At 40.7% G+C, this 18,774-nt stretch overlaps 1 long non-coding RNA gene across 1 annotated transcript; it reads right to left on the bottom strand.

The window, feature by feature from the left end:
- Positions 1–11,977: 11,977 nt before the first annotated feature.
- Positions 11,978–17,710, bottom strand: LOC127365203 (uncharacterized). The gene is made up of 3 exons (XR_007885153.1): positions 17,581–17,710; positions 13,654–13,735; positions 11,978–13,516 (listed from the first exon to the last, which is right to left on the bottom strand). It is a non-coding gene; the product is annotated as an uncharacterized LOC127365203 (long non-coding RNA).
- Positions 17,711–18,774: the final 1,064 nt, after the last annotated feature.

Here is an 18,774-nt window from a genome sequence, read left to right as displayed (position 1 = left end):
AAAGAGATGTTGTCAGTTTTTTTTTCCCTTTTGATGTGCGTTCAAACACATTACCTTCCCAAGGAGGTTTCCTTTTAATTTCATACAATTGCATTTTCTCTCCAGAGGCCTGTTATTACACGAGCAAAACCCAAATACTCTGAGGAGATTTTAAGTGACAAAATGAAAATATGAAGTACCAGTAGGGACTGAGTAAGAGGAGAAGCAAAAGGAGGAAACAACTCACTGTAATACATTTGCTCTGACTGACATCGATTGTGTCTAAATGTAATGCAGGTAGATTGAATAGATGCAGACAGTTTAATACTCACGAAAATAACTCATTACAAATGTTTACCATATATGTGAAAGATTGTGATGAGCATCATTCACAGACTTATCTCTTATCTAGTCTTTTTGGCTTTTATTGCCTTTAGGTGATAGTGACAGCTTTAGTGTGACAAGAACTACAGGGCGGAGTCGAACCCATGGCCGCTGTGGCAAGGACTCAGCCTTCGTATGTGGGGCGCCAGCGCTACCAGTTGAGCTATCCAGACACCCCCGTTTTGCAGTCTTAAACCCTTAAATGCGTGCCTCAGGTCTTGCTCAAACTATTTGTTTTTAACAATCTAATGGTGTCAAAATCTGAACAAATCTCTGAAAGGTTTATTGGGTTTCAGACACTGGAGGTAAGTAAGAGTATGATATGGTCTGCAGGTAGCAGGTAATGTTGTGTAATCCTGTTTCGCCTCAATATGGCCTCTCAACCATGTTGCAAATACCAAGAGACAGTCACCATGATTTTGGATTACTGACTAATTGTGTTAGTGGCAGATTGAGTAGTGACGGAAGTGTTGTGTAAAACATATACAATACGTTTTTTTAACACTCTTTTTTATTGATTTGGTTTTTCAAAACAATAAAACGACCACTCAGTATATACAGAGTTTTTGCATTATTGGTCCAGGATGCCATACACAGCGTTCAGGTAGTCACCAGAGGACAGAAGTATTGAAAACAATGGTGTTGTACATGAACAAAAAAAATCCCTCAGCTCAGTCAATTATCTTCATGCAAAACTGCACTCAATTCCTAGAAGATTCAGTGGTTTGTAGAAACATGGCGGTTCAACATGGTGGACTCATGGTGAACAGTTCATTCTAACAGATAATGAAAACACAATGAATCCTGTAATCAGGTGATTATACACTAATGAAAACATACCTATGAATGTTATATTCCTTTCTGCTGATAGATCCCCTTAAATGTTACACACTGGACCTTTACATCAAGAGTTGGAACAAGCTGACACAGAATATAGACAGTATGTGATACTGCCAGACACTGCTCTTAACCGGACGTTAAAGGGTTAATATAATTTATAATTTGACAGTGCACATCATGGAAATCCATATCAGCTTCCTACAGGGAACCAGCACTATATTGCAGGCATACAGCTTCCTCCTATAGTCCCCCTCTAATCTGAAACATTCAGAGCCAAACTTCAACAGCAGCACTCCATTTCAAAAAGGGCCATTTATATGTCCAATTTACAGCATAATGTCCCGGTGATTGGCCTGATGCAGGCGGCGTGCAGGTAACAGGGGAACCCACCAGCAGGCTGCTGATAAACAATCAGACACATGGCTTTGCCTCGGCCATGCTCAATGGGTGATGGGTTTCTGATAAGCTCTATAAACGCGAGTGTCACCTGGAGTGCAGCTCTGCACTCCCTGCCTGTAAAATATTCATTACTTTTTTCCGTCACTGTCTGCCCTCGTCTTTGAAATGGATTTAGAGCACTTTTTCCTTTTAGACACAGACCGTGACTTTCTCCCCCGAAAAACTCCAGACAACAGCTTCAAGCTTTAACGTCGATAGACAGGGCTGTGTTTAAAAGTATTCCCTTTCTATTGCTTAAAGCTACATGGTGATTCATCCTTTCACTACCTCTGCTGAAAAGCCTGTGAGTGCTTTTGTTGCAATGGCCGAATGAGTCACAGTGGTGTACCTTAATGTGATTAGTTTAGGCTTTGTTGCTGTGAATTAGTCGATGATTCTGTAGTTGGGGAATGTGTTGGATGGATGATCACATTTTAACATACAATTTGCATTACATTACATTTCTCACTCAAGAACCTGATGAAGAAGATCATTCACAATCATCCTGAATTAAATTGGTTCACATTTACGTATAATATTTCTCAGTTAAAATGAAGCTATTGTATTATTACTTTTCAGCAGCTTTCATGGTTTTGATAGTGGCCATTAGCAGAGCAAATGTGTGGTTTTTGAGCACTGAGGGAAAGTTTGAATCCATCTTAATCACATCAAAGAGTGAGAGGATGTCGGGGATGCCTGCGCTGGCTTTCAAGTTGAAAGCCAAGGAAGTCAATATGGCCGCCTTCTCTAGTGTCTGCTTTTCAGTTTCTTTCTCCCACAACTTTTATTCTTTTTGCTCTTTTGATTTTCAGAAACAGGACAAAGGGAACAGTAGCTACTGTCGTTAGGAGTGGGCAGATGTTTCCTCTCTCTGAGGTTTGTAGGAAAACGAGATTCATTTATTCACTTTTTTTACTTCTCTTATCTGAGTCTTTTTTTTAGCTGTACATAACAGAATGACAGAGAATTTAATTTGACATTCATTGTTCTTGTATTTCCCACTTTACTGAGCATATTATAATCTCTTAACATGATGAAAAGAGCCTGGTTTTTGTTCTTGGCAATGAAAAAAAATAATTATGTCCACAATTCAAAGGTCAGTACAGCTAAAACCACTTCAGGAATTCATCAAAAGAGTGTCCAGGAGGGGCCTTACGATCACTCGAACTCTGAGGACACACAAACTGCAGTTTTAAATCATGTCAATACCAGTACCCAACCCTCACGCACGCACAAAAACTCTACATTCAGGAAATGATGGAATTACAGAGCTATTACAGATGTGACACTAAGAGGCTGTAACATCATAAAAGTCTGTTTCCTCTCTGTATGCACTGGTCGAGGTTTGATTAGTATCGCAGTCTATGTTCACACGGTCCAGTCCTCTCCCCCAAAAACACTTTGGACAGATGTGACTCTCATCTGTGAGAGTATTTCATAATGCTGCCACTCAAAAGTTGCATTGTTCCCCTCTATTTAATACTTTCTAAAGGGTTGCCCAAAATAGAGGGAGAGAGAACTAGGCCAGTGCTGGACCCAGATTGCCTTCAGCAGATATGAGATAAAAAATATGGGACGTAAGCTTTCTAAATCTAAATGCCTGCTGTCTGTCAACCATAAAAAAACACTGGTTTCAGGGGAATTATTGCATTATGAGATCTTAGCCATTATGGTGCCCCAGGATGAGCTTTGTGGCTCCATTAATGTGTGTTGAGGTCTTGAAGGAAAAATGTCCTCAAAAACACTACTTCTTTTAACTCAAGAATGAAAAAGTTTTATAAACTTGTAAAAGCTCTTTATACTTTCCTCATTCAGAGTTTCTAAAATGTCACAGTGGGTAACTTTCTATCTAACTGCACCCGTAATCGTTTGTTTCACAGGTGATTGCCGCTGTTACCATTATACTTCATGGCTCTGTGAAGCTATTCTTGGATTTTTTTTTCCCTTATTATTTTTTTATATTACACCCAAAATCTGGCACACAGACTTTTTCCCAATCTGTCCTTGATATAATTTCATATCCTTCTTTCAGATAATTAATCCCCAACAACTGTCCACTTTATTTTCTACTTTTTTGAACAATACAAAAAAGAAAAGCAGTAAAATACATTTTTAAATTGGCTGAAACTGTTTTCTTTCATGACGAGATGAGATTGATTTGACTCTTATGCCATTGGATTGTGGCAAATGTTTAATTACAGGGAAATATCACCATCTATTACAGTATTATTCACATAATACATACACATACATAATACATTTTGTCAGCTAAACATTCATTCTGGGACCTCCACTCCAGCATAGTTGAACAAAAATAGCTTTCAATATTAACTATGCTGTTTACACCAAATTTTCTGACATTTTTTAAACCTCCTTTTGGGTTGCAGGAGTGAAAATGAGTCATCCTCAACATTTACTGTGGGATCATAATGATGAAGACAGTTGGATAACAATTCAAAAACAACTATCATGTTTTTCATTCATCGTGATTTACAGATTTTTAAGAATTATATTGTCTCAGATGGCTTTAAAATACGGCACTTAGCTGCTGTACGTGGGGGAAAAAAATCCCCCCAGAGGAGTATCCCCAGGACCCCCCTAGGTTTTAGCTGAGCCATTTTTTGCTATGCTAAACTGCTGGCTGCTGGCTGTGGCTTCATGTTTAGTGTACAGGCACGAGAGGTAATTGGTGGGGTTGTTAGTATACTTCAATCATGACTCTATGAGGATATTCTTGGGCTCTTTCTTTTTTATCTCTGGATGGCTGAAGTTACAGTACACCCACGCCAACCTTTGAATTGCATCTAAATAGAGGACATCACACCTACACCACACAGTAAGAGTGTGGGTGAAAAATAAAGGTTTCTTATGTTCCAGCCTCAAAATCATGCTCACAGTAACACTTGTCAATAAAGACCTGAATACATTGTAATCTGTTTGTGTACCACACAGAATATCCAGATATTTAAACTCACTCACATGTCCACAAAATGCAGCTCAGCCTAATGCTGACAATGAAAACAGACAAGCAGAATCTCCCGAAGGCGAGACTTTTAATGGCGACCAAAACCAGGCACACAGCAGCACCAACAGCCACAGACTCATTTGTGTTTGAAAAGAAACTGGGCAGTGTCTGTGTGCCAGAGACGAAGAGGAGGAGGAGGAGGAGCATCCAGCAGACACAACAGATTAAGCAGTGTGTAAATGGACCTGCTGGCTGGACCAGATGAGGACCAGCAGATGGTTTTTCCACACCGAGGGGTTGTATGTGCTGCGCTGTGGCCCCTAAAAAACCTCCTCAACTAGCGACATAGCATGGCCCCCCTGCCCCGGCCCCGTTCTCATCGCCTCCACTAACACCATTAGCATGTAAATGACAGCTGAGCCCCTTTGCCTGTGGGTGCTGATAGGCTGCACCAGACCTCCGGTTTCCTGGTGCATTAACATAATTTTCTTCATTGTTGTGGGATTATGTGGGGGTGGATGCTGGTTGTGGAGAGGTCAGGTTGGCTTGATTCTTGGTATGAATATCAAAGGTTGTTGTGTTGTAGAGATTCACACCACTTCTATTGCATAAAGAGGCAGCAGTGAAGTAGGAGCTGCTCCCTCAAGGACAACTTTTCTAGGTTGTGGAGACTGTTTATGCAGTGCAACACCTCACAGGAGAGAGACTGCGACATTAATGATACCTGCATTTAATGTCATTGGAAGACAGAGTTAACTCGTTTCCTGCTCTATTTTTTAATTTTTCTTACTTCTTCGAGGTCATTAGGGAGCTTATAAAATTACACATTTTTCAAACAGAATCTACAGGAAATTCTTCAGTTCACTTCAGTATTTGTAGGAGGTGGAAAGATATTCTCTTGTACACAGTAGATGTAACAGACTGAAGGTTTTCATACACAGCCACAGAAATAGTTTCATATTTTGTGAAATAGGATTATTTGGTTTACTGACCAGAGTTAGATGGGAAGACTGATACCACTCTGATGTCTCTGCACTAAACACCCAGCAGCTGGATAGCTTAGCTTAGCATCAAGACTGGAAACCGGGGGAAAACAACTTGCCTGGCTCCATCTAAAGGTAACTGCTTTCTAAAGCTCACTAGTTAACACTTCGTCTTGTACATAAATAGAAATGTGAAAAATGACATTTATGAGGGGTTATGTGAAGTATTTCTTGCAGCTGGTGGGTTTAGCTGGTGGCTACATTGGATATCACTTTACAAATGTGGAATGGGATCAATCCTCTCATCTAACTCTTGGCAAGAAAGCAAATAAGTGTATTTCCCAAAATGTGAAACTACTTCTTTAAGCAATTCAAATAAATAGACGTCTTATGCCACGCTCTGAGGGGCACATAAATCAACTACTGGCCCATTTGCTTTCTGATATAATCAGTAAAAGGACCCTAAATCTTGACAAGTTGTTTTACATAAACTCCCAATATATAATAGCAAGGTCAATGAGTAGGTTTATGGTGGGAACACATGTCATTCCAGTCTCCAGTAGTACATCTTCACCTGGAAACAACAGCGTGTTGTTGTGCATGCAGCGATTGTTGATTCCTCCGCCTTCAGTGCTGCTAGTTTGTCTTTATTTCCCGCTCCATTTCCTGGCTCTGTTTCTCTGTGTTCGTTCTTCATTTTTTTGTGCAGCACATTTAGCCTTTTGAGCACAATTACAATCAATTCAATTAATTGCTGCCTGGGCCAGCATTTTCAGCCTAAGGCTACAATGCTCTTTTAACCAAACTAACAGGCATGGGACTGCTGAGGCATATACAAATACAAAAAACAGGCACACACAAAAACTTAATGAACATCACATTCTGCACCAACCCAACCCCATCCAAAACACTCACAAACACAAAGTATTTAGAGCTGAAGATTAGTTAAGCTGCATTATCTAAGCTATTTTTTTTTATATTAAAGCCAAAATGTGTATTTAAACATTTTTTCAAATCTAATCTTACATCTTCATTCATCTTCCTTTGATCAAACTCATCTTTTACGCTTGTCCTGACTACTGCAGGAGTGTAGTTGATGCACCCAACTGTTTCCACCCCGATGCCTGCATGTGCAATACTCACTGTGTTTAATCATCAGGTTAGATGATGAACACACCTTTAATTTCCCCACTTTACAAGAGTGCAAAATGTTAAAATTCCTTGTACTTCTTCTGAGATGAACCCTGAATTATTTGGTTTGTGTTTACATCAATTAAACTCAAACCCTGTTTTTCATTTCTTGGCATCCTGCTCAGAGTGTTTTTACAGTCTGTTCTATATGATGCTGCAGGTATTGATGTGAAGTTAACTAGAAGTATACATCTCATCTGAGAGAACCTTCACTGCACTGTCATTGATGTCTGCAACTTTCAGGGTAGTTTCTTTAGCAACTGCGCACACAGAAAATACCTCCTCAGTAACCACACAGAACTGTGACGTTCAAGTGACGGTCAGTGTGTTCAGTTAGCCGGTAAAAAGAGTACCATACGTTTTTTTGCTCAGTGAGTGCCCCTGTCCTTCATTGGTCTGAGCTTTCTGTGGCTGCACTAAATTATTTAAGGGAAAGCAGTCATCTCTGAGGAAACCCAACAGACTTTCCACTGTGTCCCATGAGACCAAGAAGAAGCAGACGGGTAGCTGGGGCACCGCCGCCGGAAATAACATGGCAGAGAAATTTTGGCTGTGGTGGCTTTAGCACACGGCTGCTATCTGGTTCAGAGACTCCCGAAGCTTGGTGATAGCAGCCGAGTAGAGTGAAGGTTTCCAAGCAGATGTGCCGATGCCAGGCAGGAACAAAGGCCTCTTCTCTCGGATGGTGCAGGATCACAGCGAAGAGGACGGCTCTGTGTCTAAAGAGCATTTCAGAGCGGTGGGGACAGCCAGGTCCAAACAAAAGAGGCTCAGTAGTCGTCTCAACCTCTGCTGCCTTTTGGCTCACTGCCAAGCACCCCCCCCCCACACTTCCCCACACAGAGACGCCTCTCCTCAGTGGAAAGTGACAGTCCATCTTTCTTCATCCTCAGGCATGACCAATCAACCCTGAGCAGAGTGATGGATGTTCGCTGGAGTCCTCTCTCACTCCTGCTTCCAGCATCTCGCCAGTTCAATCTTTTGTTACCCACCTTTTACTCTGGAACACTAAAATCCTTTTCTTTTTTAATCTTTTAAACTTGAGGAAATAAAGCTGCACATATAGCCTATTTGCACTTTAAATTGTGAAACACTCGCCCCTACACAAGCAAACAAACAAAGTCACACTTCTGCAGAGTGATCAATAGATTCAGGGAGAACACTAGCTTATAGCTCCAGTGCAGAAATGTCTAGAAAGGAAAGCTCTTGATTCTACTTTCTTTACCCTGCCAGGTACAAAAACCTGCACGATACTCTGTGTCTATCAGCACATCAGACTCTGTTTCACAGTCTGTCAAAGTTGGAAAACTTCTGCTTTCAGAGGTGTGTCTATGCTTGCATGCTCAGTTGTGTCTCTGATAAAGGCAGACAGGCGAGCATATCACTTGAATTAATATGGTGTAATTAGATTTAAATTCAAAACGACAGGACGCAAAGTTTTACTCAACATCACACCTCACACACACACACACACACACACACACACAGACACACACAGACACACAAGTGTTGGCAGTGTGTCCTTTCAAAACTGAAAAAACGCCAAGTCAGGAGATGTCTGGTGACCGTCTGGGGCCTGCTGTCATCCTTCTCACTCCAGATAATCATCACCCATCATCTCCCTCTCGGTTCGGATCCAATCCTGTCAAACCTCCCGTCTGTATTTGAATGAATGCACGTTTTAAAGGTTGCTGTGCGGAGCATCAATAATGTTAAACAGCAGAGAAAAAAAAGACTGTGTTTTGCTTCCTCGCATTTGGCCCACGACACAGCTGCCCTGGGAAAGAAACCTGTCAGACAAGAAACACCTTCCTCCTGTTTCTGTCTCTTTAATTAAAACCTCAGTATTATGTAAATTCTTCAAATTAAGGCCTGGTTTTTTTCTTTCACACTCTAAAATCTCATCCTATTTCCCAGAGACGGCGGCAGCGGCGGCGAGGCTATTGTTTCTTTTCCGATGTCAGGCTTGTTTTGTTTTGCAGATGACATCATGCATCGCCTCTGCTCGTGGTGGAGAACAGACTCATGGGACCATTGTTAGCAGGCTGTCTCATTTTGTCTCTTGAAATCATTAGAGAGAGAGGGAAAGGCTGGAGCTGCGAATGTGCAAGCAAATAAAAACACAACCAGGACAGGGGAAAGCCGTGAACCAAGTGTCGAATGTGTGAAACCTGGAACTCTTTGGGAGAAAACAGGCCGCTTTAAAAAACATCATATTAACTGCAGAGGGAGAAAATAAGATGCGGCTTTATGAGATTTGACAAGTGAGGCGTCTTCATTTCAGAGGCTGTTGACGGAAATTAGAAGATAAATCATGTGTCACAAATGTCTAAAAAAAACAAAGTAGTTCACGTTATATCCTGTAACACGATGCCCTTCCTTTTTAATCAAAAGACTCAAAGAGAGGAACATTTCAGCCTCACAGCAGGACTTTTTTTTACTGTCAATACTTCTTCTGCCTGCATGGTGAAATCTGATGCAAGCTTTTTCCCCAGTTTATTACCACACTCCATTACCCAATTTAATTTCCCTTTGTCTTTCAAAAGAGATCTCTTTGATTTATGTTCCATTCTCCTCCAACATGGATCATTACAGATGTGGTAATAAACCTCCCAGCGTCTCTCACTCGACGCTTTTACTCTTATAAAAACTGACCTAAAACTATATTCTTGTTATGATAATACTGGATTCACCAAGATATCAACAAAGTTTGACAATAAGCAGTCAGACGTACACTTTAGCCAGATTATCTAAACCACTGTATTTGGAAGTAAAACTGAAAGTGAACACACACATAATGTCAGTAGTAATCAGTCAGTGCACAGCTACTGTAAATACAGTAGGTTAAGGTTAAACCAGCTGGTCAGTCTATAAACAGGTTTATGGGCAGTTTTGGAAATAATTTTACTGTTTGCTTTCGTTTCTCCTTCTCCGACAACCCTGAATTATGTTTATATACTACTAATCTGTAACAGCACGTATGTTTTCTATCAACACAATGAGGAAACATGTTGCAAAATGTTAACATTGATTATATCTGCAAAATCAATATCTGCACTTACAACATGTCTAATTTATTTTCTGTACAATATCTGATCACATTTAACATTTTAAGGTTAAGGTTAGGGAAAGATTGTGGTCTCAAAGGTTTAAGTTTATTTTTGGGAGGGTTGCTTTCAAATAAGTTTGTTCACCCTTGTTGACATGCTCATAGATCTCAGTAATTAGCAAATAATTAGCAAGTACCATGTTGTCCTAACCCAGTGGTTCTCAAACTGTGGTGCAGGCCCTGTGGTGGGGCACAGAGTCACTGCAGGTGGAGAGTGGGTGACCGGGGGGCGAATATGGAGTGGAACAAAACTAAATCAATATGATTTATGAACGGAAACTAAACAAACATGAGTTTGCTTATGCTATTGTGTTGACCTTTCAGTTCACAGAAAATTCAACTCTTTATTTATTAGTTCTGGTTCCCCTGTCATTGATAATGATTGCCTTTTTTCAGAGTCTGAAGTGGGACATGATGGAAAAAGTTTACAAAACTATAAACTACAAAAACAAGACCCATGCTGTAATAAAACTAAATTATCCTTTAAAGTCCACATGAAACTGAAATAAGAGTGCTATTTGCTTCCGTATAATTACGTATTTCCTGTAAACAGCAATTAGCTAACAGCAGCTACATTAGCAGTTACGTCAGATGAAAAACCAAACAATATTCTCCACTAAAAATAAGATCCAGTTTCACCCAAATCACTGATAAAGTTGTGCTTTTTTACAAGTGATAAAGTTTTATAAAGTACTCAGTAAGGCCCGGCCCCCAGCTAGCCATGCTGTTGCTAGTTAACAAATGAATCTTTGCGTACTGTGCTGCTAGAAAGTAAAAGATTGATTGATCGGGGAATGACATAATATTAATGTCTAATTATCGATTAGTTCATGCTTACAGAAGCACGCTTCACATTTTGTTTTACAGGAAGACAAAACATAGTCAAATAGGGGGTACAATATAACCCAGGATGCAATCTTTTACTCATTTCACCTGGACTTTTTTGTATTTGTAAATCTACTATGGCGTATAAACAATGATACCGTACACAATCCGCAATGAATACCAAATAGTTGAAGACTATGACACAACTTTCGAACTTCAAACATGGTCTGTCACCATTCGTTCAGTATTTGGGATCTCAAATTCTTGAAAAAAGCAATACTTGGGAACAGTCTGATGTGCCCATATTCATGGTTTGAAGATGATGAGCACTGTCACAGCTGCAGTTTGCATGCTGTAACCCTAATTCCTCTCTTGGGGAGTTGTAAATTGGCATGTCATTATAGCTTAGGCGTCAGGACAGGAGTTCCTCTCTCTTGCTATAGGGGATCCAGGTGTAAAAGGCTATGTACAAAGGGAAACTGAGCTGTCCTTGGGCAGAGGAATGACACACATTTTTTTTTCTGCTGAAGCTCTGCACCCTGCCTCTTTTAAAGTTGCAGGTGACTAATCTTCACTTGTCAAACAGACAGGTTTGTCTTTTTTTTTCTTTCAAAAACTGACACTTTGAAGGTCTCAGCTCATTCCCTTGACTTTTTTTTTCCTGCAGAGTTCAGATGTTGCTGATTCATCCTGACTCCTGCAGAGAAAATAACTACAGCACCATGCTCGTACTTTAAAAAATCAGGACTCTTCCCTTAAGGAACAGAGTCTCTGAGTCATGGCTTAGTCAAACTCTTTGAAGGATATCATTAGCTGCTGCTGCAAATGCCAGGTGAAAATTGACATTGTGAGAAAAGAATGGGAGGGGGGGAAGAGTTGCACCAGTAAATGCAAGCTGTGTAAATACTAATTAGAGTATACAGAGCTGTATATTGTTGTTAAAATAATCAAACTACAAGTGAGCAGCAACAGAGAGCACAAAAGTCCCGCACTGAGGTTTAACCCTCTAACCTCTTCACCTCGCACCTTCGTTATATATCACCGAAAACAGTGCAAACACGAGACACTTTGGGGTGAAAGAGGAAGGGGTGCAGTGAAGAACAGAGGAATATAGATGAATTGGCATCAGAACTAAAGGCACAGAGGAACAGCAGGTCCCACACGCCCTCCCCCTAACCCCCCCAACCAGCCCCCTCCTCAGCTGGCTTTGTTCCTGCATCTTCTTTGCAACAATTCAAAAGCAGCTCGCACAAATTAGACCCATGGGAAGAGAGAACAGACCAACGTGCAGCAAACTACTGTCACTCAGACAGCCTTCTGCCGAGAGAGAGAGAGAGAGAGAGAGAGAGAGAGAGAGAGAGAGGAAGGGGACATTGGATACGCAGCGTGCTCAAGTAGACACGAATTGGCCACGAGGGACCAGATGTTCCTCCACAGTGTAGCCTCTTCTCACTAATGTATGTTCTTGGCATTGCACTGCAGCATACACTGTACGTACACCTACATCCACTTGTCTTTGCAACTTTATCAGTCTCAAGGCTTGATGGTCTTTGTCTAATGTGGAGCAGAGGACGCATGTAAGGGTGTACACGAGATGGTTTCTGCTCCTCGTATCCTCTAAAGAGGGTCACACAGTTGTTTTCATTGTCTTTGCACACACACACACCTGATGATGACGAGAGGTGAGACACGGGAGTAGAGGGAGAAAGACAAAGAGAGAGAGAGAAACAAGTCTCATCATGGGAGGAGCCTGGCAGCTTCCTCAACTTTTTTGCAGATTGCAGGTGTTATCTTCACAATCGTGATCGAGTTAGGAATGCCACACATCAGCGTGGAGCTGGCAGGAGGAGCTGGCAGGAGGAGCTGGCAGGTGTTGTCTGCGGAGAGATGCACTGGCAAGCACGAGGTGTCAAATGTGGAGTCGATTGGAGAAACAGAACAAAAACCCTTATTCTGTCAAAGCCAGCCTTGTGATTTACATCATGGTTTAGATCTGCTAGATTCAAGCACCCCAAAACCTACAGAAAAAGCAGCGCAGAGCACCAGAGGACTGTGTGTTTAAGTGTTTAAGTGTGTGTGTGTGTGTGTGTGTGTAGTATAGTGCTTCAGTTTGTCACTGCTTAAACTGGATTCTCCACACTTATTAGTCACACATTGTATTTTATCCAATAGAGGGAATTAAACATGCTTAATACTTGAGCAATAATGCCTAACATCATGGACCTTAAAGTACATGAATCGTCAACATAAAAAAAAAGAAACAAAAAGGGGTTTTTGAAGATTTCAGAAGAAGACATTTTTACTGAACAATTGAGTGCAAATGAAAACAGAGCGGCAGATCTATATTCAAGTAATTAGACTCTAGCAGGGATTTTTGCATTTGAACATCACAGAGGAGAAATTGAACACCGCATGAGAAACATAGTTCCCATTTAAACAACAATGAACTCATTCTTTTGCTCTTTGGCAGATACATGATTTTTAAAGAAAATCGGACGAGGGAACATGTGTTTTTCTTTCTTTCGGCTGCCAGTGTCGAGGATGGCATACAGTTCGTAATGGCAGCCAATTACAGAGGCTTTTCATCCAGGAGGCAGCATCAAACAGTTTGACTGTCAGCTTTTGTTGCAGGAGGCAGACAGACAGATCAGCCTGGGGAGAGACTGAAGCCGGATGCACACACCAACACTTTCTTCTTCTCTGAACGGCCATCTCAATGCGATAACTGGCCTTTCAGAGCAATCGGTCAAACTCTGCAGCAATAATGGTGTCTTGGAGGTAAAAAGAGGTGATGCCGCCACACTAAATAAGACACAGAAGCTCAATTTCAGTGTGAGAAACCATTTCCATCATCATGAGAGACAAAAAAGTGAGCATGTGCTGCATTTTGAAGGGAACAGGCATGTTTGTTGATCTGAGAGGTCCTTACTTAACCCTACCTGTTTGTCAGTCTGCTGTATAACCCCGTTGCCACCCGAGGGACGTTCCTGAGCACTGTAGCTCGCTTCCTCCTCCTGGGATCTGACAGATATAACAAATGCAGCGTCAGAGCAAAGGAAAAGCCCTCAGCTCTCACGCACACTGTACACAATGCATGCGTACACACAGACTGAGCACAGACGTAAAGGCAGTGAGGGGACAAATGCTTCCTGCCCAGGAGGGGGTATATTTAGAGTCTTGCGTAATGTGCTTTTAACACAACACAGAGTGGATGAATTTTTAATGCCAGACAAGAGAGAGGGAGAGACAGAGAGAGAGAGTGAGAGAAAAAAAATGAATAAAGTTAAGTATTTAATCTGTGCTGTTGCTTAGGGGAGAGACAGAGATCTGAGAGCAGCCCATAAGCGTCAGGCATGGCACACAGGATAGCCACCGATGTACCAGCTATGGATGAATGGGTCTGCAAGAGAAGGAGATGGAAAGCAGGAGAGAGAGCAAGCGAGGGAGGCAGAGAAAGGGAATATTGAGAGAGATATGTAAGGCAAGAGAGTGAGGAGGAGGAGGAGGAGGAGGAGGAGGAGGAGGAGGAGGAGGAGAGAGTTTGCATGAATGAGCGAGCAGGAATAACTATGAGCCATGTCCAGACTGTGCCGGGTAACCCGAGGGAAACAAAGAAGTGCACAGTACCACGGTTTCTCTGGCGAAGCCCTCACACTCTCATGTGAATGTTTACAATGCAAAAGACGTGTCTACCATACTGTTTGACTGGGAGGAATACGCCTCAGCCTAATTGAGAAACCAGTGGCTGATAAAACTGTGTTTTCCTCAGCTATTTTCTATCTTGTATATGAAACCGTTTCCATTATAGGAAAAGCTGTGTAGGATAAAGATAAATCTGCATCAGATATTTGACAGAAGTGTATCAGAAACACCCGCAGATAGTGGTGTTGGTCACCTTTTTCAGTATTACAAAAAAAGGTTACAGAGTGAGATACCGGTGATGACATTTTTGTGACAGTTAAGAGATACGCTAAAGGGCAGAAATAACGTGGTGAGCTGTGCAGTTCACTCCTCCACTGGGAGAAGGTTTCACATACAGTTTTGCAAAAATAATGAAGATCGAATTTATGGCTTTGTGGATTTTATGTTCATATTTAGTTGTTTATTGCTCCTGAGAGAGTTTCCGAGCCACAGTTTTGTTCAAAGCAAACACAGTATTATAGAACTTAAGCCCAGGGCACGCAACTATTTAATTAACCACTAAACTCGTATAGAATATGACACACATGTTCAGCTTTGTTTATTTGTTTTTCACATACATTATTTGTTTTTCTGTGTGGAGTTTTGATGTCCACCATTGTCAGCTAGACAGCAGATCAATGAGAATTTTTGTCATTAGTAAAGGCGGTTATTCATTTGTCAACAATTCCCACAAAAGACCAAAACCAGCATTGCATTAGTCTGATTTTCCTCAGACCCCCAAGCCTGTTTGTTCCTACTGAAGATGTCAAAAAGGTTCAAACATCTCAAAAAATACATAGTTTACTTTCCTAAAACAGCTCGGGACTGAAGTTTTAGTTGTTGAGAAATAATATTTTGTAGTTGTAGTAAACTTACTCAATCAAGAATAAATTGTGTGTTTGTTTGGGGGACTATTTTCAGGCGTGCATTAATACATATTTGACACTCTAGTGAGTACAGCAGCAGGACAGTGGATGTGGGAGTGAATCAAAAACTACAGTGTCCACATACAGGGGATATGTCACCTCATAACAACAATGGAGAAGAAACAGGACTTTCAGCTTTCTGTTGTTTTGTCTCAATGGCTGGTTATTCTTTTGCAATCAAAAGTCACTCTCAAGCTCTTTACTTGCAAATACAGACTTTAAAAAAAAACTGGTCAAATTACTAGGCAACAACACCTCATCAGGATTAGGCTACATGACTGCCACACACTACTGACTCACTGACATACAGTATTTCATGCCCTGAAACTAGTGCCAAGACCAAAATAGACCAAAATATTATGTTTAAATTAGCAACACATTTCGTCGCTGCTGGCTTGAAAACAAGGCAGGAAATAAAGCATGGATGAAAGGACTTGAGATGTCTTAGAAACACCTGCCTTTAAAAAACAGCTGGCTAGGCAAGTCCCACTGGGAGCTTCATTGCCTACAGTGTGACTCACTACATGGTTTTCCTCTCAGCCTTGCTGCTTTCTTAACCAAAATAACACTTGAGAGTGAACAAGATACCACAAAGGCTGTTTGGCCTTTCTTAGTGTTTGCCTAAAAACATTATGACAGTTAGAATCACTAAAATCCATGTGAAGTAGCTTCTGTAGGCGCGATGAGCTCAGTGTAAAGCGCCGAAGGGAGCCGGAAATAACAGATGGGCGATCACGAACTGGCTATCTATCTTTTCTCAAGGCTTTGCTGTACGTGGGAATCTTTGAGAGCAGACGAATGAAAAAAAAAAACGATCAGGATCGCTGATCAGCAGATGTATAGGCTCATTGCTACTAATCCCAGCAATATGCTCAAATCGACCAAAAGAGAAACAACAGTGGCACGACAGTGAGGGATAGTCAGATTGCATCAGTTGTGGGTGACAAGGAAATGAATAACCTCGGCACTGGCAACATCAAGGAGAGGAGAGAGGTCACATGAGGTGTCACACATTCAATAGCAGTCATTCAGATGACTCTGACAGCAGTAGTTAACCCCTCTTCACCTCTTATTTCACTCTGTCAGTAAGGACTATTTTGTCTCTCAATAACAGTATTTACCGGCAAACTAAAAAAACATCCTTTCACACTGTTTTCACCCAGTGGAAAATAATGGTCTTCACCTATTGATTCGAATTAGCATTTCATTCAACAACACAGAATTTCTTTTTTTTGACAAGAAGTTAATAAAAATGCTCCGGAAAATGAAAATTTTAACTTCTACAATTCCATTCGGTGATGAAGATCATGTGATGTGATCAAAAGCTCCAGAACTACTATTACTACTACTATATTGACCTGAAACACATTTCACTGTTACATACAGGCACAATCAGTTTACAGACATTTAATTTGTTTTCACATATGAGGCAAGTGATTTTCAGATATTGCACATGTGAAATATAAAATATCACAAATAAAATGTATAAATTCACATACAGGCACCTGTTTTATTATTTTCACCTCCTCACTTTTGTGAGACCATGCATGTATTTTACTGTGAACTTCTTTTTAAAGTAAAAAAAAATACTTTCCAAACACTAATGAAATAATCAAATATGTATGGTTAACCAACCAAACAATGATTTTCAATTAAGTTCCCATATTCCCAATTTCTGAATCGGCTTGCATTAATTCTTATCTTCTTCATCAGTTGATCTGTTGCTAATCTTTTATGAATATTTTGTTAATTGTTTAGTCTATGAAATTACAGAAAATAGTGGAAACCATCACAAGATGATCAACAAACATTTTAAATATATGCTGATTATAAACCAAGAGAAGCTGAGAGGCTGGAACCAGAAAATTATATTTCCTTGATAAATAATTGAAATGATAATAAATTATCTGTTGATTGATTTCACGTTGATAAACTATTATAGCCCTATTCCTTTCTGAATGTTAAAACAGAGCTCAATAAAATATTTATTCTCCACCACACAGTTTTGTTTATTTCTAAAAAAAAAGTTTCTTCTCTTGCCTTTTTTTATTCATCTGAAGAGTGGCAGCATTATCCTGCAGCATCAAACATGTTTGTGTACACACTCAGGGGGCATCACTTCATGCTGACTTTGCTGATAGCAGAAATAAATTCAGAGGGCCTGTCAGTCAGAGAGGTGGGAGTGATCTTTCTTCCTCCACACTTTCACACTGAGGCTATAAACTGATCTCTGTCACAGGAGGAACAAAGCAGCCTTACCAGACAGTACACATGCAGCTGCAGCATACAGGAGCAGCATTATTGCCACAGTGGAGCTTTCTATTTGGGTATTATCCCATCTGTACTTGAAGCTGAAGCACCAGATGTGCTAGTCTGATTTCCTGTTGGGTTTCGAATCCATCTGATGCTTCATAAGACAGAGAAAGAGAGAAGAAAATGATTTTCATGTTAAAAGAAGGAGGATATGTGAGAATTATATCACAATCTTCTAACACAGTATCAATACAAGTAGTACTTCATACAGTATGTTCCTGTACAGCATATTGAGTGCTATATTTGTCTGCCACATGATAAAATTGACCTACCGCATAAGAAAAATCAAAGGCAAGTCTGCATCAGCAGCCCCTTTGTCCCTTTCTCTGGTTTACAGATACAAGTCATGACTGATGGAGCCCAGAGGTGTGTGAGCTGTCATCCAGGGCTCATCTGGCCCATGACGAGCCTGAGGGGGTTGCTGTCACCAGCAGAGCAGACTTCCTGCCTCCAGCTGTGGTTTCCGTTGGGCCGAGGCCGGCTAATGAGGCCGTTATCAGATCAGCATCTTCAGCCTGACACAAGCTTAGCCTCCAGCAGAACTGATTTGACCTTTTCCCACCTGCTCTCAAGATAAACGACGAGGAGATTCACACAATATAGACACAGGAAGACAGAGGACACGGATATTGTATATTATTCTTGAATAACTTCCGAGATGAATAAGAGAAGGGAATGTGATTTATGTGACACAATTCAATTTCAAAAGTATGTGGGTTATAGTTTTCATTTTAGTTGACCTACTGAATATTGGATGGTCAAAATCACTACATCAAATGATTGATCATTCAGAAATGGACTTTATGAAGACAAACAGGAAAGGGGGAGGAGAGAGAAAAGGGAGAAGACACGCAGCAAAGGGACGCAGGTATTTGATCATAAACCAAAAAACAACTAATTATGTTGACCTGATGATAGGCGAACATCCCAAGAGGGAATGAATATCTGTATCATATTTCATGGCAATCCAGTGTTTGAGACATTGAACAAAAGTTGTTTTTTTCATTCATTTTAGAGATTAAGGCTTTGTCAGATTTGCACATTTGTGAACTCTTTCTTTAATTAAAAAGTGTTAATATGACACAGAGCGTGAAGTGATTAAACAAGTGCTGCTGTTATTTTAAAAAATGCTCTCAATCA

This window comes from Dicentrarchus labrax, unplaced genomic scaffold (assembly GCF_905237075.1).
Source record: "Dicentrarchus labrax unplaced genomic scaffold, dlabrax2021, whole genome shotgun sequence".
In the NCBI taxonomy this organism is placed as follows: domain Eukaryota; kingdom Metazoa; phylum Chordata; class Actinopteri; family Moronidae; genus Dicentrarchus; species Dicentrarchus labrax.
This window is presented reverse-complemented; position numbering and strand designations above follow the sequence as displayed.